This window comes from Panicum virgatum, chromosome 6K (genome assembly GCF_016808335.1).
Source record: "Panicum virgatum strain AP13 chromosome 6K, P.virgatum_v5, whole genome shotgun sequence".
Taxonomy (NCBI): Eukaryota; Viridiplantae; Streptophyta; class Magnoliopsida; order Poales; family Poaceae; genus Panicum; species Panicum virgatum.
In genome coordinates this window covers 32,601,137-32,623,388 of record NC_053141.1, presented here as the reverse complement: position 1 = coordinate 32,623,388, position 22,252 = coordinate 32,601,137, and the positions used below count along the sequence as shown (strand labels likewise).

General features: G+C 43.5%; 1 long non-coding RNA gene across 1 annotated transcript; it reads left to right on the top strand.

Annotated features, from left to right (window-relative positions):
- Positions 1 to 13,537: 13,537 nt before the first annotated feature.
- LOC120712237 lies at positions 13,538 to 15,468 on the top strand. The gene is made up of 2 exons (XR_005690795.1): positions 13,538 to 14,913; positions 15,130 to 15,468. It is a non-coding gene; the product is annotated as an uncharacterized LOC120712237 (long non-coding RNA).
- Positions 15,469 to 22,252: the final 6,784 nt, after the last annotated feature.

Here is a 22,252-nt window from a genome sequence, read left to right as displayed (position 1 = left end):
TTCATCCAAAAATATTTATTAGAACATTAAGAACAAAAAGTAGCATTTATTCCTAGCCTAGAAGAAGATCTAAGTAAAAATTATAGCTACAATTATTTTCTGGGCCTATAAATTTTACACAGAGTTCAAATTTCAGGTACATAGCTACTGAACAAAAATCATATGCAGTTCATGTATACAACTCCTAGAACCATTATATGCTATTTATTCTAATCTTTAAACTAGATTAAAATAGAAGCAGAAATTGAACACGTGATTGTAACAAAAGTTGTAGAGTTTGTTGCAAGGATTCCAGAACAGTTGAGTTTGTATTTTTACAATTTTTGTACGAATTGTTATTGATTTTACAAGTTCACTGCTCAGAGTTCATGTATATTTTGCTGTTTCACCCCTGGAAACCAGTTTCTAAATTACAAAGGGGTCCTTGGCCGGAGTTCCAAATCAGGGGAGACGGTTCCCGGCCGGATTCCGGCGAGGAGGCTCCCCGGCGGCGTGGTAAAAGTTGGGGAAAAGCTAGAGGAGGCTGCGGGCTACCTTTCTGTGCTTTCGGTTGGGATTGGGGTGGACGGTGGCGGCTCGCCCACGGGAGCAGGAACTCCGGTGAGGTGCGGGTGGCGGGCGGCGGTGGTACGGCGAGCTAGGGAGGGGGCTGTTGTGCTTGGGAGCTTGAGGGGGCCGATGGGGCATCCGTTCTGGGGGCTAGTTCGTGCTGGGGACAGCGGGAGGTAGGGGCTCAGCAGAGGAGCTCGGTGGGCGGTGGCAATGGTGGACGGTGGTGGCGAACTGGGGCTCGGGCGAGAGGCAGGGGCATGCCTCCTTTTATAGGCAAGCAGGAGAGCAGGGAGAGGTGCGGAGGCTTCCTTAACAGCGAAGGGAGGCCGATCTGGGCAGGGCGGGCAGCGCCCGGGCAACGCCCTCGCCGGCGTCGTGTCGCGCAGGGGAAAGTGGCGGGGCGCGTGGCGTGCGTGCGTACTGCCAGAGAAGAGCGGATTGGGGAAAACCAGGGGCACCAGGGGCATTTTGGCTGGGGGCGCGACGCGTGGCCGGCCAGGTGGCCGTGCCGGCGTACGGGCGCCGCCCGTAGGCAAGGCACAACGAGCAGAGAGATGAGGGAGAGAGATGAACTGAGGGGCAAAACTGTGAATAAAGAAAAGTTTAGGGTTTCATTTGTAAACTAAATTTTTCTTCATAATCTTGTGGTCAAATGAAAAACTTTTGAATACCAAACTTTTTCAAAATTTTAAAATCTACAAATTTTGTTTCAGGCACTTTTTCATTTGAGCAAAGGTTTGAATGTTATTTAATTATTTCAAAAACTACCATTTAAAGGACTTATTATTTCATTTTTTAGATGACGGGAAAAAAACGTCCCGGCCTTGACCTCCTATAGGCTACAGCCTACAACCCACTTATTACATCAAACTGCAGCACCTCCGTCTGCAAACACACTCATAGAGTTTACAAAAGTAAATAGGAGACACCAACAAAGTTCTCATGAGAATTTATTAAGCAGCAATCTTATTGCTAAATCTCCATCCATGGTTGGCGAAAATTTGCATAGCCGTTGTCTATAGTGATCGGCATGCATCCTTCAACAAGTTGGTATCATCATCACACTTTTGAAGCAGCGACCACATCCGAAACCAATGTGTGGCCCTGAACAATACCTGCATATAAGTTTTCATCGGAGAATTGTCAAAAACAATATCATTTCTGCTCAACCATAGAGCCCAGCAAAGCGCAAAAACTCCACATAATAATTGCGTTTTAAATTTACAGTCAAAGCGAAATAGCCAATCATTATAGAATTGAGCAACACTCGTTGGTGGTACCAAGCCAAAAGTGAACTGTACCACTCTCCAAAGAAATTTTGCAAAATGACAATCAAAGAAAAGGTGTTGGATAGTTTCATCATGTGAACTAAACACACACTTTTTGCTACCATACCAATTACGCTTAGCTAGATTGTCTTTAGTTAGCACAACTCCTCTATGCAAGTACCACATGAAAATCTTAATCTTAAGGGGAATCCTTGTCTTCCACAAAGTCCTATTCTGCCTTACATGACCATTGTAAATTAAAGCACTATACATTGAATGGATAGAGAAGATTCCACTTTGGTGTAAACTCCATTTAAAGACATCTCCCCTATCATTCAATCTTACTTGAGCTATCCTTGCAACTAGATTATACTATGATACCAAATTATTCCCTACTAAACCACGCGGAAAGAGATATTTAAAGGAATGGAATTGAAAACCGTTGCAATGGAAATATGCTTCTTTCTTGCAATGTTATACAGAGAAGGATACTGTTGACTAAGAGTGAAATTACCCAGCCATTTATCCTCCCAAAACCTGATGTTCTCACCATTGTTTAGTTGGAAACTACCTAAGTTCAGAAACTTGTCTTCAACCTTCATTATGCCCGACCAAAACTGTGAGTCACCTGGTCTTTTTTGAACCTGCGCAATTGGTTTATCCTTTATGTATTTCCTCTTTAGAAGATTTTGCCCAAGACCATTCTCATTGATCAGTTTAAACAACCACTTGCTTAGTAAACACTGGTTTTGAATGTCTAAGTTTTTTATGCCCAAGCCTCCTTGATCTTTCGGTTGACACATAATGCTCCATTTAGCTAGTCTGTACTTCTTTTTGTGATTATCACTTTGCCAAAAAAAAAACGGGACCTGTAATACTCCAATTTCTCTAGGACTCCCCTTGGGACCTCAAAGAAAGGAAGCATAAACATCGCTAGGCTCGTTGAAACTGAGTTAATCAACACCAATCTGCCCCCCACAGATAGGTGTTTCCCTTTCCAACTACTTAATTTCTTCTCAAACCATTGTTCAATAATGTTCCAATCCCCGTCCCTTAATTTTCTATGGTGCATCGGAATACCAAGGTATTTAAAAGGATAATTTCTTGATTGGCAACCAAACAACTGTGAGTATTGAGCTTCACATTGTTGTGCCTCTCCAAAGCAGAAGCTTTCACTTTTACGGAAATTAATCTTGAGTCCAGACAATTGTTCGAAAGCACACAGGAGTAGCTTTAGATTGATTGCTTTCTCTAGATCATGGTCCATAAAGAGTATAGTGTCATCCGCATATTGGAGTATCGACAAACCATCGTCAATCAGATGCGGGATGACACCTTTTATTTGTCCTTGCACCTTAGCTTTTATTTATAAGGATGGCCAACATATCTGCCACTATGTTAAAAAGGATAGGAGACAATGGATCTCCCTGTCTCAATCCTTTCTTTGTTTGAAAATCTTGTCCTACTTGATCATTTTTTTTAATACCCACGTGTCCTCCTCTCATGAATGAATCTACCCATTGGCACCATTTATGAGAAAAACCTTTCATTTCTAGAGTTTGTTTAACAAAAGACCATTTTACTTTGTCATATGCCTTTTCGAAGTCAATTTTAAATATGACTCCATTCCGCTTTGTCTTGTGCAACTCGTGGATGGTTTCATGCAAAATCACGACACCTTCCATGATGTTTCTACCAGGTAGAAAAACTGTTTGTGTAGGACTAATAACCTTTTGTGCCACTGTGGTGATTCTGTTTGTAGCTACTTTTGTAAAGATTTTAAAGCTAACATTCAGCAAACATATAGGTCTGTATTGTTGAATTCTACTATCTTCTTTACATTTGGGCAACAAGATTATTGTGCCGAAGTTGAGGCTAAAAAGGGGAAGTGTACCATTGTGGAAATCCTCAAATAAAGCCATTAGATCATCATTTATTATACCCCAAAAAGCCTGATTGAATTCAGCGGGGAAACCATCTGGGCCAGGTACTTTATTATGCTCCATTTGAAAGATAGTTGTTCTCACTTCCTCTTCTGTAAATCGTTCAACAAGGGTTTTATTTTCTAGATCTGTCACTTGTGGGATATCATCCTTACGTGTCTTGTCCAGTTGAAAATTATTTTCTTCTGGAGGACCGAAAAGGCCTTTGTAATATGTGGTAATAAACTTTTTTAGATCTCTATCATCACTTATTACTTGATTCCCATCTTGAATTTGAAATATTCTAGTCTTCCTATGTTTTCCATTAGCAATAAGTTGGAAATATTTTGTATTAGAATCACCTTCTAATAAATCCTTTGTTTTTGCCCTTTGATACCATTTAATTTCCTCTTCACGTAGAAGTTGTGCTATGCGGTTTTTCAAGCATTGTTTAACATCAATTTCACGTGTAGATAGAAAAGAATGTTCCGCTTTTTTATCCAGCGCATCAAGAGCATCAAGTATGTCTTTCTTGTCTTTTTTGTTTGCCCCATTTACATTTTTTGCCCATCCCCGAAGGAACTGCCGAAGCCTCCTAATTTTAGCTTGCCATTTTTCCATGGGTGTAGAGCCTATATCTTCTTCAGACCACACTTTCTTTACCATGTCCATAAAGCCATCTCTGAGCAACCAACCTAGTTCAAATTTAAATGTTGGTTGATTACTATCAGATGATGCTCCTCCCGTATTTAGGAGTAAAGGCATGTGGTCTGATATATCACTGGACAAGGCAATCACAGTGGATAGGGGAAACTTCTGTTCCCATTCTGTGGCTATTAAAATTCTGTCCAATTTTTCATAAGTAGGGTTTGGTAAAGAGTTAGCCCATGTGTATTTTCGTCCAGACGTTTCTAGTTCCCTTAAGTTTAAGCCATCAATAATTGCATTAAACAAGAAGGGCCAGCGGCTGTCATAATTGTCATTATTTTTTTTAATATGGAGTTCTTAAAATATTAAAGTCGCCACCCACAAGGACAGGTAACTTTTCATGACTACACATGTTAACTAACTCTATTAAAAACTGTTCTTTCAGATTGTTTTGTGCTGGACCATAGACCACCACCAAAGCCCATTTGAAGCCATCCATTTTATTGCACAAATGGAATTTAACATAGTGATTGCCCTCATCTATTGCTCCTATGTCATAGACGTTAAGATCAATTCCTAGAATCCTGCCTGAGCGTCCTCTAGGCTCCTTAACATGCCATAGAAAATCTCGTTTAGCACACAAATTTTTATGAAAAGGGGATGTAAAGTTCTTCCTACCAGTTTTCGATATAGCGATGAAACTGAGGTTATGTTCTTTCGTGAGATCCGAGATGAATTTGTATTGTTTGGGTCTTTCACTACAAGAAATCTCTTAATCCATGACGAATTTTGCGTGACATTTATATAAAGCATCATAAACTAGCAACATCTATGATGATTTAAGAATTTTCGTCACCGATTTGCAAATAGCCCATTTGGGCTCCAATTCGGGCCCAGATTCTATGACGAACCTTTGATAACCGTTATGGATTGAAAATTAAAATCGTCACATATTTGATACTATACTCAAGCACAAATTTAACAAAACAAATACATTGCTTATTTTAAAGAAAATAAGATGCATTACTTCTTTTTCTTAAAAAACATGGGTGTTGTGCAAGGTAGGAAATAAGGAAAAATAAGTTGCCTTTATTTGCGTGTGATGGAAGAAAAAATTATCCCGAAGAATTGGTGATAAGAAAAACAAAGAGCTGCTCACAAAAAAAAATTGAGGGAAAAAAACAGACAATAAAGCTTCGAAACAAGACCAGGCCGCCGCACCATACCATTGTTCTACACCTTCATTTGTGAAAAAGTTTGGTATTATTCTTTATATACTAATATTGTTGCTTTAATTTGGAAAATAATAAAAAAATGTGCGCTTATAGGGCGTCGAACTCTGATCATGAAGATCAAAAGCGCAAGCCCTACCAACTGCTCTGCACACTCGGTTGTGTTGATGAATGGTATTACCCTATTTATAGACTAGTATCTTATGTTTTAATAATTTGGACAAAAATGAGGTGCAGAGAGTAGCGGGGATTCGAACCTGGGGCACGGCGATGAGACCGGGGTGCCCTATCAATGCGCCGGGCCTTTGTTGGATAATAATTATTTTATAGACTAATATTGTGACGTGGCCCCACAATGAAGAACAGAAGTGTGATTCATCTTTTTCTTTTTGATCCGGAATTAAATTTTGTAATTACTATTTCTTCCTCATATGAACTCCAAATTTGATGATTCTTTTTTTTGAATTTTTCTAAAATCAGGATCTTTTATTTAGTGGATTTTGCTTGTACACTAATTGCTGTATCTTGATTGTTTTGTAATACATGTTTTATTCAAATTAAATAAAAGAATTGAAAAAACATGTTTTTGAATAACAATTGCTAATATAACTTGATTTTTTCAATGTTATGGTCAACATAAGGTGGTGTCTAAATTTGAGCTGTATACGAATTCGATCATGTTATGATGTGTTCAAATCTCAAAGTTTGACTTCAATTACAAAAAACTATGTAAGAAATGTTCTATTTTGTGAACAATATATTGTCTCACTTTATGCAAACAATTTAAGTTTTTTTATGGAAAGCTTATAAACCAAAAATATGTTGTCATATCAATTTATAGAATTTTTTAGTAGATTTGGATATTATTGTAATTATTATATGGCAATTCGGAGAAAGAAGTTTGAATTATCCCTAGAAGTCAATTGAATTTTTCATCCATCTCCGAGACAGGGGCCACAATGGAACATATGAGCCTAAATATAAATTTTCTACAATTTTTGTATCTTTTTCGGGGTACACAAAATTCAAATTGTAATTACTTTCAATAAACATGCAGAAATTCATTTAAACCATTGAAAATAGTAGATGAGTTTGAAAATTATCAAAACTTCTACAATACAAATTATATGTAGTCTATTATATTTAGAAAATATATTAGTGTACATAAGATAATTATTTTTATATGTTACTTCACATTGGTGCAATAAAATAGGAAAAGAAAAAGAAAAATGTTAAATGGGCCAAAACACTACCTAGGCCCGTTTTCCATTTGAGCCCAGCTTATCCCGACCGTCCATCTCCGATCGAACGACTCGGATCGATCCGTAGATGTATAAATGGGCCAGCAAACCCTAGGCCAGCCTCTCCCATCCTCTTCCCCTCCCCCCTCGCATCCCTCCTCAGATCCCGCCGCCCCTTCGCATCCGCCACACCCCGCCGCCGCCCCTCCTTCCTAGCTGCTTGCAAGGGGGCGAGGGCGACACACGTCACGGACACGTAGCCCGCGCTTCATCCTCATCCGCCTCCCTCTCCGCCAGGTAGCCCGTGGGCAGCACGTGTGCAAGAGGTGGCGCGACCTCACCGCGGACCACGGATTCCTCAGTAGCTTGGGGGCCCCACGGCGTGCACGCCCGGCGGCGCTCAGATCCGGTAGCATGTATGTAAGGATCACTGGGGTGTCCGACCCTAGAGGGGGAGGGGGTAAATAGGGTCGCTAATTCGCTTTCTAACCTAGGGCTCAATCTACTTGCATAAGATAAACCTAACACGTCCTACACATGCTAGTTATGACTAAGGTTTATTTATGCTACTCTCTACTTACCTCAAAAGACTTGCAACCTATAGCCAATCCTAATCAAACTAACTAGGAAAGTAAAGGCACGCAAGATAGAGTAAATGCGGAAACGTAATACGGTAAGTAAAGAGGTAAGGGAGAGAATATGCAAACTCCCGTGAAGACACCAAGACACACGATTTAACGTGGTTTGGTTAGGACAACAAGTCCCTCCCTACGTCCACGGCCACTTGTCCACCAAGAACAAGTGTGATGCTGATTCTCTTCGCTTGATCACCGTCTTGCGTTTGCCACCAAGACTTCCGGCAAGCAAAGGCTAAGTAACACCAAGTCACCAAGACAAGGCCACCGCCACCGTTACTCTCGAAGCGTCACCAACGGCACCATCTTCACTATCAGAGCTTCTCACCAAGAGGGGTCTCCTTCCCCGCACAAAGTGTCGTTGCCTCTCCACACCAAGTCGGAGGGTCACACGATGAGTACACTTGCTTAGCCTCGGCTAAGACTTCTCTTAGGCTTGCTCTCTCAAGAACTAAACCTATACAAGTGCATAAAGCACTCTCTCAAAGCTTCTCACAAGCTAGATATAGCACTAAGCACTTCTAGGATGGTTGGTGATGGATCTTTGCTTGGGCAGCACTTTCTTCAGCTCTTGAGGCTTCCAACCATATACTGCAACCTGCCTTGGGGGTATATATAGCCACACACCCCAAAAGAGCCGTTGGAGGAAAGCTGACAGAAATAGTATGCAACGCCGTTTAATCCGAAGCCCCTCCAATAGCTATCGTCGGTTCAACCGGTGAACACAGTTTTCCAACTAGCCGCTATACTTCAACGGCTACATTAATCAACCGACGTAATCAACCGGTGAATGCATCTTCATCGCCGGTTTAACCGGTGAATGTAACTATCCCAGAGTTCCGAAAAACCAACTCTCTGGACAACTACACCGACGTAATTGACTGGTGCATCATCGGTTCAACCGATGTATGCATTTTTCTTGGTCTTCTTCTGCCGTTGCACCGACATATTCAATATCTTCATCGTCGGTTCAACCGGTGAGTGTATTTCCAGTTTCCAGCCTTCTGGACAACTGCACCGACGTATATCTTTTGCCTTCATCAGTTTAACCGATGTATGGGAATGTTCTGCTTTTCTTTTGATGGCTTTAAGCGTTGAGTCTTCGTCGGTTTCTTCAACTTGTTTTCTTCATGTTTTCATCCCTTGGACCTAAAGTGCTGTATATAATCAACTAGAACACACACATTAGTCCAAGTGTTGGGTTGTCATCAAATCACCAAAACACATATGAGGAAATATGGCAACCATGGCATGAGAGGCCATTTCCCTAAAAGGGGCCATTTTCTTTACAATCTCCCCCTTTTTGGTGATTGGTGACAACACAACCAAAGCAAGCAATATATGTAGATATTGAAAGAATTTAGACACTTGAGTTGAGAAAAAATCTTAGCTTGCTTGGATGACTACTCAATGTCCAATGCTTATTTAGAGAATGTGTTGAGTTGATCTTAAGCATTGGCATTATGGTATAACACTATGGTTCAAAGGATCATTGATATTTCACTTCTCCCCCAAATGTGAACCATAGATACATACCTCCCCCTATCACCATGCCTTTCATTTGCCATTGCACTTCTTATTGGTCTTCTCCCCCTTAATGATGGCCTTCTAGGATATCTTCTTCTTAGATGCTTGAAGACATGAGGTCTTTCAATCATATGCTTGCTTTGAGACATCTCTCCCCCTTTGTCATCAAACACCCAAAAAGCGACCTAGAGGTCTACAACGGCCACTCACAAGGAAATAGCATTAGTAGCAAAATGAATTAACTTGGTGAGAGGTGTTTTACCTAGCCATGCCTCCCGATAACTTTTTATCTCTTCAATCTTTTGGAGTTATGGCTTGGTCTCCTTCCCTTGTCCAATCTTGTGTGTACCGTCATTTGGACTTGGGAGTGTGACTACAACAAATATCACTTTGAAAGCATGTTGGTCACAAAAACACAAGCTATAGAGTTAGCTCCCCCTAAATGTGTGCAATAGTGTTTGAATCACATAGCCAAATGTATGCACTTGTATTTCATATAATGGGGACCAAACTCTACAACTTGAAAACATGGCACCAATTGAAACAACATACCTAATTGAATTGCATATGCCATGTAAGAGTGGTGCATTTCACACCAAGATTAAGCTCATGTAGAATGCTTCAAGAATAAACATTAGTACAAGCAAACTACCATATGCAAACTAGGAGGCACAAGTTTGAACAAAAAGATACCGACTTTAAAGAAATTATGCTTGTGCAAACCTAGAGAAGTATTGAGCTACAATGATGTATGATATAAAAAAATTAGAATTTTGACATTTTTACCTTGCTCATTACCTCATTTGTAGGGTGGGGAATTTGGGTCACTAATCTTTGATTGCATACTTGGTTCCAATCCAATTGCATGATGCATCCCTACTTATGCACCCCAAACTTGCCAAGTCTCCAAATTCCTCGTTACCGCTCTCATCTTCTAAGTCTTTGGAACCCAAACCCTTTGGGAGCCATCCATGGAATTGATTATTTCCTTAGGCACCCAAATAGGCCGGTTCCATCCTTGATGTTTCCACCCCATGGCATGAGCAACCACCTTGCCATTTTCCTTCTTCTTGAGAATGTAGCGGTCGCTCTTTTGCTTGAATTTGTGGGTGGGCTTGGTATACACCAATGAGGACTTCAAGTATGGAGATGTGTTTTTCTTGATCTCCTTAGCCTTCTTGTGGCCCTTCTTGCTCTTGTTCAAGTTCTTGGGCTTGCCGTTTTCTTTGCCCTTTGCTTGGCCCTCTTTTTCCATGCATTGGTAGGACTTGTGGCCTTCTTTGTGACACTTGAAGCAAGTCACGGTTTCTCCCTTCTCAAGCTTGTTCACGCCCTTGAGGGGGTTATCTTGAGAAGGTTGGGCTTGCTCTTGAGTGTACTTTCCTTTGAGCCGCCTCAAATCCGCCATTAGTCTTTCTACCTCTTGTTTGAGCTCATCATTTTCCTTAGCAATGAGATCATCACATGTTTCTACAATCACATCCTCATTGCAAGGGGTTAGATCACAAGAGGTAGACGCATCTACCTTGACAATAGGAATTGCACAAGGAATATTGCAAGGGAAAGATTCATCCGATGATGATGTACTTTTAGATTCAAGGCTCTCATATTTCTTTTTAAGCTCTTCATGCTCATTGTCTAATAAATTGAATTTGTTTAGCAAGTTCTCATATCTTGAGACAAATGAGGCATGAAGCTTTTATTTAGCTTTGAGAGCTTTGATTTCTCTATTTTGTTTAGTGAGATGTTCTTGTTGATTATGGAGTAGTGTCACCATCTCACTAGTTTCATCGGTTTCAACATCGGATTCATCATTTGAGGAGGAGTCATCACCTACATATTTATTACCTTGTGCCATAAGACATATTGGTGGTGGTGATAATCTCTGAGGGCGACGAGTGGTGGCGCTCTTGGAATCTTTGTTGTTGCTACTTGAGCTTTCACCACTTTTCTTGGGCTTGTGGATGGCGGAGAGAGCTTGAGATTTTGATTTGCTCTTTTTCTTCTTTGCCATCTTCTCCATCCCCACCGCATGCTCTCTAATGAGAGTTTTGTACCCAAGCTCATAGAGCTCATGTACATGCTTGGCTATCTTGCGGTGGTGATATAGCACGACACTTGGGTATTCTTCATCCTCACTTGAACTTGATTCATCATCACTTTCTTCCTCATCATCTTCTTCTTGTTCACTTGAGCTTGATGAGTCTTGCCGCCTTGGTTAATACTTGCATGAGTGCTTGGCGGCGAGACTCTTGGGGCTTGAAGAAGACGTGGACTCTTGCTCCTTCTTCTTTGTCATCCCCATACTATATTCATGGGCGATGATTTGATTGATGACTTAGTTTGGTGTAAACTTGACCAAGTCTTTTTTTTGCAAGAGTGAGTTGATGATGTCGTAGTCGGGCTTGCTAAGGCTTCGGAGGATCTTCCGGTTAATCTCCCAATCCTCAACTTGATTGAGACCTAAGGCATTAATTTCATTGACAAGAATATTTAATCGTGAGTACATGTCATGAGCATTTTCATGTGGAAGTTGTTTAAAGCTACTAAGCTCTTCGCCGAGAATATGATATTTTTGATTGGCAACATCCTTTGTGCCCTCATGATTCTCGACGATTTGCATCCATAGCTTATGAGCATCTTCACAAGCATAAACACGATTAAACACACTATCACATAAAGCAGACAATAGAGAAGATTTTGCAATAGCATCATATTGTCGCTCGGCCTTAGTCTCATTTTTCTTGCCAACCTCGGTGACACGCCAAACATCAAGCCCCCGGGTTTGAAGGTGTGCTTGCATAAGCACTTTCCATCGTGGAAAACCCGTGCCATCGAAAAATGGAGTCCTATCGGTACTCATCCCTTCCGTTGGACACACACGCTCACTAGGCGGTGAAGCCTATTGATCTAATGAGCAACGAGGCTCTGATACCAATTGTAAGGATCACCGGGTTGTCCGATCCTAGAGGGGGAGGGGGTGAATAGGGTCGCTAATTCGCTTTCTAACCTAGGGCTCAATCTAATTGCATAAGATAAACCTAACACGTCCTATACATGCTAGTTATGACTAAGGTTTATCTATGCTACTCTCTACTTACCCCAAAAGACTTGCAACCTATAGCCAATCCTAATCAAACTAACTAGGAAAGTAAAGGCACGCAAAATAGAATAAATGCGGAAACGTAATACGGTAAGTAAAGAGGTAAGGGAGAGAATATGCAAACTCCCGTGAAGACACCAAGACACACGATTTAACGTTGTTTGGTTAGGACAACAATTCCCTCCCTACGTCCACGGCCACTTGTCCACCAAGAACAAGTGTGATGCCGATTCTCTTCGCTTGATCACCGTCTTGCGTTTGCCACCAAGGCTTCCGGCAAGCAAAGGCTAAGTAAAACCAAGTCACCAAGACAAGGCCACCGCCACCGTTTCTCTCGAAGCGTCACCAACGGCACCATCTTCACTATCGGAGCTTCTCACCAAGAGGGGTCTCCTTCCCCGCACAAAGTGTCGTTGCCTCTCCACACCAAGTCGGAGGGTCACACGACGAGTACACATGCTTAGCCTCGGCTAAGACTTCTCTTAGGCTTGTTCTCCCAAGAACTAAACCTATACAAATGCATAAAGCACTCTCTCAAAGCTTCTCACAAGCTAGATATAGTACTAAGCACTTCTAGGATGGTTGGTGATGGATCTTTGCTTGGGCAACACTTTCTTCAGCTCTTGAGGCTTCCAACCATATACTGCAACCTGCCTTGGGGGGTATATATAGCCACACACCCCAAAAGAGCCGTTGGAGGAATGCTGACAGAAATAGTATGCAACGCCGTTTAATCCGACGTCCCTCCAATAGCTATCGTCGGTTGAACCGGTGAACACAGTTTTCCAACTAGCCGCTATACTTCAACGGCTACATTAATCAACCGACGTAATCAACCGGTGAATGCATCTTCATCGCCGGTTTAACCGGTGAATGTAACTATCCCAGAGTTCCGAAAAACCAACTATCTGGACAACTACACCGACGTAATTGACCGGTGCATCATCGGTTCAACCGATGTATGCATTTTTCTTGGTCTTCTTCTGCCGTTGCACTGACGTATTCAATATCTTCATCGTCGGTTCAACCGGTGAGTGTATTTCCAGTTTCCAGCCTTCTGGACAACTGCACCGACGTATATCTTTTGCCTTCATCGATTTAACCGATGCATAGGAATGTTCTGCTTTTCTTTTGATGGCTTTAAGCGTTGAGTCTTCGTCGGTTTCTTCAACTTATTTTCTTCATGTTTTCATCCTTGGACCTAAAGTGCTATATATAATCAACTAGAACATACACATTAGTCCAAGTGTTGGGTTGTCATCAAATCACCAAAACACATATGAGGAAATATGGCAACCATGGCATGAGAGGCCATTTCCCTAAAAGGGGCTATTTTCCTTACAATGTCACAGGTCGGGGTGCTGCCGGCGGCATCCGAATCCGGCACAGCGACACGGTGGCCGACCTCCTAGCGCCGTCCACCTCTCTCTCTCTCTCTCTCTCTCTCTCTCTCTCTCTCTCTCTCGGCGTGGATGGCGTGGGCGGAGGTCACGCGCGTCCCGCCGCCAATCTGCTCCTGTATGCGGTGCGGCTGGCCTTCATCCTAGCGTGGGCGCCGCTCGTGCTGGGCCACGGTGCGGCGCGCGCGAGTTCGGCTGCTCGCGGGATCTTCGCCTGCTCGAGATCTGCTCTTCGTCCACCCCTCCATGGTTCTAGGGTCAAGCTGCCCTTTGAGATCCGCGCGCTCGAACTCGCCCTCGAGGCTGCTTGCTCCTTTCTTGTTGCACAGGTGATCATCGAAACTCAACTTCATGCTCTTCCTTTTTCCTTGTTTATTTGACCCTTGTGCGATTTGATTAGGATATGGTCAGATGATGTTATTCTGTGTCTGAACTCTATTCGATAGTAATGGATAGTTGAGCCCACAATTTCAGTTCACACGATTGGCCTTTGAAAGTCTGAATCAGGATTCTGAAATTATACTAGTAATGTAGCTCTCTATTTCTGAATTCAGGAAGCCTGTACAAGGTTAAACACACTAGTTTTATTTTGCACTACCTGTATGTCATGCCAATGCCATGCCTCTGCTTGTGAAGGATTAGTAGAGTACACAGTTTAAAGTTTTGCAGTAGTACTCTGCCCTTTGCTAGTTACATACCATGTAGTTTTTATTACTATGAATTGTTAGTTACATCTGCAGATTGCTAAGTTTGTTTGGAAGCATTAACATTTTATTACTTTGTACAAGTGAATGAGTTCTATGACCTGTGTATTTCTGAATCCAGAAAGCCATTCTAGCAGAGTTATGTTTATGCAGTAATTCCCTCTTCGTGGTAGTCCTTTTAGTTGAATTCTCGCAGCATGATTTCGTTTTGTTCTTATCTTAACCTGAGCAAATGTCCGTATTTGTTTAGAATACTCAGAAATTTATCATATGCTACATGTATTAAGCTGAACTGATTGTTTAGTACATTCATGCGGTTGTGCCAAAACTGCCTTTGTTCTTTCTTGAGTACCATCTTAGTTCTTTGTAAAATGGGCATGTTGCTAATAGCCTAATATCTTTGTTTATTTACTGGAATCAAGATTATGATATGCCCATGCATCAATCTGAAAGTTGGTTGCTCCCACAAAACATAGGCTGCAATTTTTTCCTAATTGCATCAATTTTATAGCAATTTGCATACATATTTATCATGCACCTTTTTGTGTAGTAATCATTAATCCTTGTTTAACGCCTCTCTCCTAGAGAGAAAGCGTGTGCTAAGGCAAGCAGCTTGGAGAGAAAGCTGCTCTGCACAGCAGCAGGTCGGCAGAAGCAGGTGGCCATGAACATCATTTGCAGGTGAGCAGGTCGGCAAATTTCTTCTCGATTCAGATTGGTGTTGGCTGGCAGTTGCTTTCATTCAACAGTACTACTAAATGCTGAAGCTTGCTATCCAAATTGTCTATTGTCTATTTTCTATTGTAGTTGATCAATCATTCAATAGTACTATTGAATGCTGAAGCATGCTTTTCTATTGTCTGAGTATATGCACTAACTTGCCAAATTTTTGATCAGGTACTATGACATCAAGGTACGCTGAGACTGATGCAAAACTTGAGGTCGTGCTTAAAACATGGATTTGCTGGAAGCTACTTTTTTTTTGTTTTTCAGAATTGTGAGAGGTTTTGCTAGAGTTACACTGATTTCATGCTGAATTGAAAAACTTTGATGTTGTATCATGTATGAGTTGTTGGATTAGATTGTATGCTAGTTTATATCTTGATTTGAGCTGAAATGATAATGCATTGATTAGAAAAACATGCTGTATTTTAATGGCCCAGATGTAAAATGGGCTCTGACTTTTTTATGAGTAGAAACTTAATTGGGCCATATGCAAATGGGCCCAAATTGACTTGCTGCCACATCATTGTCCACGTCAGCATCCATGTGGTAGCCACGTGGGCCGCCATGTCGGATGCCATGTCAGCTGCCACGTTGGCCGCCACGTCAGGTGTCATGTCAATATCCATGTCATTGATAGTTGAACACGTGGAATTATCTGTGACAATATTTGTGACGTTTATTTTCGTCATAGATATTGGGCTTGGGCTGGGCTAAGTAGACTTTGGGCTATTTTGTGACGGTTTAGAAACGTCATAGATCGTGCCAATCTGTGACGATTACAGAAAAAACGTCACTCGATTTAATCTGTGACGCTCAATACATGACGTTATCTGAAATCGTCACGAAATCGTCATAGATGGTGTTTTATGATATTTTTTCAGCAATCTGTGACGAACTTATTTTGTCATAGATTAAATGATTTCTTGTAGTGTTTAAACCCATCACTGTTCCAAAAAACTCCTTTCATTATACAAAGTTTGGAATATGGATTCCTCGGCCTTTTTTACTCTTTTTGGATTTTGGTTTTGTTTTTGAAGCAATAAGATCAACTTGATCATTGCCCAAATCCATTACCTCCTCCATAATCTCCCCACACAAGTGATTAAGAATAAATTTATCCAACTCCTCTTCCTCGGTCAATTCCTTTTCCACTTTTTCTAACACATTAGTTTTTTTTATCAACAACGTGTAAATCAAGCATCCTATCCAATTCTACTTTTTTCAAATGATCTATCGACCCCTTTACACTAGTAACAACAGCTCCTAGGGAAATACTAATACTACTGTAGTTGGAAGTAATAAGTTCATCTGAAAAATTTTCAAAGTAGTTGGAAATACTTATTATTTCATGTGACATCATTTAAAGTGAATTTTGTTATTCTTGCAAATTTATAAAACACCAACTTAGATGTATATTGATGCATTTTGTTAGTAAAATACTATAAGCCGATAAGAGACATACTTTACCTAAAGATATATGCACATATCTACATATACATGTATATATATCTATATGTGGTTAATTCATTTTAAAGTATGATCCTTAATGAAAGATTTGGGTTCTAATAACCGTAATTTAGCAAATTAAAAACTTGGGATGTCACAGTTTGCACCCCAATCAACGATCGATCTCCGACCAATCCATGAATTTCCTTTTATGGAAAGATTTTTCTTCCACAACTTTCCTCTTTCGGAAAATTAAAAGTTATATGTACATAACTTTTGTGCATAATATATTTTGGAGAAAAAATTATGAATATAGATTTCTGGAAATAACTTTTGAAGACAAATTTATCATAACAACCTTTTCAAGATACAATATTTATACATAACTTTTGAATAAATTTATCACTGCCACTTCTTTGACATAATTTTTCTAGCATAACTTTTTTAATATTACACATGCACAGTTTCTCTATGCAACATAATCAAAAAATTATAGACACAACTTACTTGGGTAACTTTTATGTATAAGTATTTTTGAACTAGTTCTCAAACATATAAAATTGATTATAGCACAAAAACGAAATAGGTAGGTACGTATATGCGGAAAGAGTAAATAAAAAGAAAAGAAGGAAATGTTGAGATTTAGATCCATGCTAATGATTCTAACCACACGTGCTAATGAAGGATTCATGCTAATCACTAGTTGAAAGGGGAAGAAACACGGGCATACGATACGAGAACAGCTTACAAAAACACGTAGCGTGTCAGCCATCAGAAACGTTGCGAGCGCTTGCACGTGGAACCGGAATTGCCGCGCGGAAGGCCGGAAACAGACAAGCGTGGAGCTGTCCAATCGATTGCTAGAAAGGAAAGCGGCGAGCGAGTGTCAAATTGGATTCGCGGGCTAGCGCTCTAGATGTACTATGCCTTCTCACACTTGCCGAGTTTAAAACCTCACTTGCCACCTCATTGATGGACAGATCTGTACCTTTGATGAGCACATGTCATGGCTTTGTGATGATGGTAGATAGTAGTATCAACCAAATTTTTGGACAGAGAGAAAAGTATGTCTACTCTGGTTGCTGCATCCGCTATTGCTATATATAATACAGGGAACGGACACTTGAAGAAGCGTGAATGTATCAAAAGTTTGTGCTACTTTATATTTTCCTTCAGGAAATAAATTTCTCGTATTTCATTACTTGATTAAACCAAAGACCTTGTGTTTTAAGATTTGACTGTTAAATAATATATAATCCCTGTGAAAATGTAAGTTGTTTCTATAGATACTACTATAGAAAGGCTGAAAAGACTTTTTCTAAAATGATTTTCACTTAGAAAAAAATACATCTGAAGGCTAAGGTGACCTATGTTTGGAATCAAAGAAGTCTATATATAGTTTTCCATGCCATGATAGTTAATGGATGCTGAAGCTGTAATTGCTCTAGAAAATTTGAATAGATGCGAAAAAAAGAAAGGCTGAAAATCCGATGCTTTCAAATCTTCAACAGCTACACGAATCATAAATCTATTCACTAATACTCTATTTGTTGTCTACTCTATTTTTTTGGAAAAAGTCCATTTTTGACCCCTCAACTTTTGGGTTTGTCCAATTTTAACCCCCAACTACAAAACCGGACACAATAGACACCCTAAGTTGTAATACCGTGCAACTTTGGCACCTGTGCTCATTTTCGGTTATTTTGTGCTGATGTGGCGGCGGTTTTGAACACGTGGCGCTAACGTGGCGGACTTCGTTCATTACTGAGGAGAGAGAGGGAGCAGAGCCGTTGCCGCCACCGCCATGTCCGCCGCTCGCACGCTCGCGCCACCGCTGTCGAGGCCAGGCGTTGCCGAACTGCTGCGGCGGTGAGGGAGCTCCTCCTCCTGCGGACCCGTGCATGGGTTTGGGCGCTCGTGGGGAGGCCGGACGGTGGCCGGGGGCGCAAGGCGTGGTGGCGTGCCGTGGCCCGCTCGACGCCGAGGCGGCACGGGGCAGCGGCGCGGAGCAGGTGGCTCGGCAGCACTACGCAGGGGCGGTGCACGGCGCACACGCGGCGGTGGAGGTGCGAGGGCGTGGCGGCTAAGCTAGGCTCGGCCGGCGTAGCGGCCATGGCGGGCGGCAGCGCAGCTCGACGCAAGTAGGGGAGCGGACCGGCAGCGGGGCAGACGGGGCGGCGGTCAGCACGGTCGGGCGTTGCCGCGGCGCTCCGTGGCGCGACGCTGCAGGCCGCCTCCGCAATCGACCGCGTCGCCATCACCGGTCATGGCCGCTCCTCTGTTCTTCCCTGAGCCGAGACCACCGCCATCGATTAGCCAGCCCTACACTGCAATCGACAGAGCTGAGGCCATCACGAGCTCCACCTACCTCCACCAAACCTTCCCAGCCCCTTTACTCTTCTTCTCTTTGCCCGAGCAGAGATCCCCACTAGCTCCCATGGCATGCGGCAAGCAGAGGCTGCGGCGGCGTGGCAGGGCCAGCGGCAAGCAGAGGCTGCGCGGCACAGCACGGCAGAGCTGCGCCCGTGGGAGCCTGCGTGCGCAGCGAGGCAGCAGCCCGCGGCAGGAGGAGCTCCACGGCGAGCTGCACGCGGCCAGCCTAGGGGCGCGTGGGAGGCGAGGAACTGGGCAACCACAGCCACCGCCGTCTCCGGAATCTCTCGCTCTGCTCTGCTATCGCGCAGCTAGGTGGGGGGATCGGCAGCGGGGCGGCGCGGCAGCGGTGAGCGCGGCCGAGCGTTGCTGCGGCGCTCCGTGGCGCAATGCAGGGGTGCGTAGAGGGGGCCTGCAGCGTACGCGTGATGGCAGCAGGCTGGCCGGCGGCGATGCGGCCGCGTTCCGGTCATGGCAGCGGCGAACACGTCCATCTAGTGCAACCACGAGCTATGCGAGAGACTAACGATGCTATTTGTGCCATCAATCGAAGACGAACGAGCCCGGAGGTGAGGTCTCACCATGGGAGTAGCTCACGGCAGCGTTGGCAACTCGGGGCTCATCGTCGGCAAGCGATTTCGAGGCACGACGAGCTGGAGCGAAGCGACGGGGAGGTGCGCGGGGTGGTAGAGGTGCTAAGGACGAGAGGAACTGGCCTGAAGCGCGGAGACGGTGGCGGATTTGGGGGCACAGTGGCGGCGTGCGACAAAGGAGCGAGGCAGAGCAGAGCAGTGGCGGCGGTGCTGGGGGCGGGACGCGTCCCCCTCGGCTTCGAATGCGCCGGAGGCCGACCTCGACGCGGCGGCGGTGGCAACGGCCGGGCGCTTTGGGGCCATGGGGGCAGCGAGTGCGGAGGGGAGGTGCGGGCAGTGCAGCGGCAAGTGGACGTCCGTGGCGTCGGTGGTGAAGAAGGGAGAGAGAATGGGTATGACAGGTCGGCCCGGCCACGTCATGGCTTAGTTGGCAAAAAAAAAGAGCAAAACCACTGCCATGTCATCATAATACCACCCAAAAGGGGTCGGGGGGCCAAAGTTGCACGGTATTAATTGTTGGGGTATCCATTGTGTCCGGTTTTGTAATTGGGGGTTAAAGTTGGACAAACCCAAGAGTTGAGGGGTCAAAAATGGACTTTTTTTTGCGAAACACAGGATAAACACAGACGCTCACAAACGCATGCACGCTCACCAATATGAATATAGGCATGCAACCCTATCTATATGAGCACCTCCGAGAGACTAAGCCGTCAAATCCTCGAGATTGACGAAATCACCACTGACACCTCGCTATCGCCGGGCACGTCGTGGTAGCGCTGGTTAAATCCTTGAATAAATTTAGAAAAATGCGAGCACCAGTACCGAGTTGAGGACTCAAACTCTGGTGGGTAGATCTCACCACAAGGAACCTTACCAGCTGAGCTACACGAAGTTCGCTATTGTCTACTATATTTGTCTCTCGTAAAGTTCTCAACTACATGAGCTCCTACCACTCGATGGAAGTATATATGTATTGCTGTTACACGCGAGGTGTTCATAGGCTTGCACTACTCTTAAATGTGATATAGTTTTATTTTGGAATTTTAGATTTCTTTATTTGATGAGAAATTCAGTAAAGTACATTTTTACTAATTTCGGATACATATTTTTGTTGTATGATTATTTTACGAAACCTGTTGATTTTTATCGATAGTTCCATGTTTATTCAGCTTTGAATCCTTCTCATAAAAAGGAGGACAATCTTCTAGTGCCCAGCCCGGTAGCAAGTCTTTTCCGTACTCAAATTTTATAGGAGCATCGTCCAAGTCTTGAATGTCATCAACCCCAATTGAATTTTGGAAGTCGGTGTCAGTACGGGGCGTAGAAAAGCCCAACCGTCTGCTGGCACTAGAATTTAGTGGATTATCCTTGGACTTAGCCTTCTTAACACTTTCATCAGACTTCTTATTTGCGGCGTGCCATCTATTCACAATTTCTGACCCTTCCTTGTCCTTTTGGTAAGGCCGCAGCATTCGAGGCAGCACTGATCGTGTCATCGAAGCCGGGGACGGTGGAGTATGCTCTCGTGATCGGGTTGTTGGCGGAGCCCGTGCTAATACCGGGCCCTATGGGGATGGCTCCCATGGTGCTGGTGGTGATATGGGAGCCTGTGGGGATGGCTCTTGTGGTGGTGGTGATACGGGGGCCTGTGGGGATGGCTATCGTGGTGTTGGTGATGGCGGATCTAGCTCTCGTGGTGATGTTCGAGGTGGTTCTTGTAGTGGTGGTGATGGCTCTCATGATACTAGAGCCGCTGGTGGTGGCGGAGCCTAAGATGACAATACCTCTCGTGAAAATGGAGTAGCTGGCGATGCCTCTCGTGGTTGTGGTGATGGCAGGGCCTGAGTAGCCAAAGGTACTTGACCAACCAATAAGATATCTTGTTTATGTCATAGAATGGTGGTACCGACACATTCTCCAAGGCAACTCTTTCCATCTGCAGTGCGAAAATTTATCTCATTATCCTCATAGCTTGATTTTAAGAGTTGCTCTACTTGTACGCATGCATATCCGATGGGGATCGGTTTTCCTTTGAATAAACCCCTAGCCGGATGGACCTGAGCCTTGGCTACATCCTTTGTCTTTCCAACTCTGCCAATAGGATAGAGCAACAGGCATGGAGTAGTACTCATTATGGTATCCACCGGGTATTGTTGAGCTGTGGTCGAGGCGACACTACTCTGTGCACATGCCGAACTCGCTTGGCCAAGTACCGGAGGGGGCATGACCACCATCTGTTGAAGCCCCACCTCTTGTGAGACTGGGAACATTAGTCGCCCTAACTGCTGCTGCTCCGCAAGTGTTGCATAAAATAAATCCTTGAACCTTGCTTCCATTGCATTCTCTGCAGCAGCAACGATTTCTTCTTTATATCGGTCATGGCTCCTATACCTAGCCTGGTCCTTATCGAACCCATCCTTGATGCTCAACTTAGAGGACATACCTCTAACACGGCCTCCATGCTCTTTGGACCCAATGGCCGTACTAAGCACATCTTTCTCCCTATTGGCTTTGAACTGACCTTTTTCTGAAGCTCGGCAAGTTGTAACATTCTTTCTGCCACCGCTTCGGTCTCGGGTCGATCAAATTTTGGTTTCCCTTCAACTATCTTTGGCTTCCTTGCTTCAAGCCACTGCCATCCACGGTCGTCCAATCCTTCATAAGGGTCGGGCTGGCCGGCGGCTATTGCCGCCTCTCTTTCATGCTGCCACCCATTGATCTTCCTTTGGTACCCAACTGGTTCAGACGGACTTTATGTATGTTGCTCTTTGCTAGTTCAGTTTGCTTCTGGCTTAGGGCTAGTGCTTCTTCAGTGGTCTTTTGTCGAACAAACTCTTCCCATTGTGCTGGTGTGATGTCCCCGTAATCCGCAAATGGCGTTC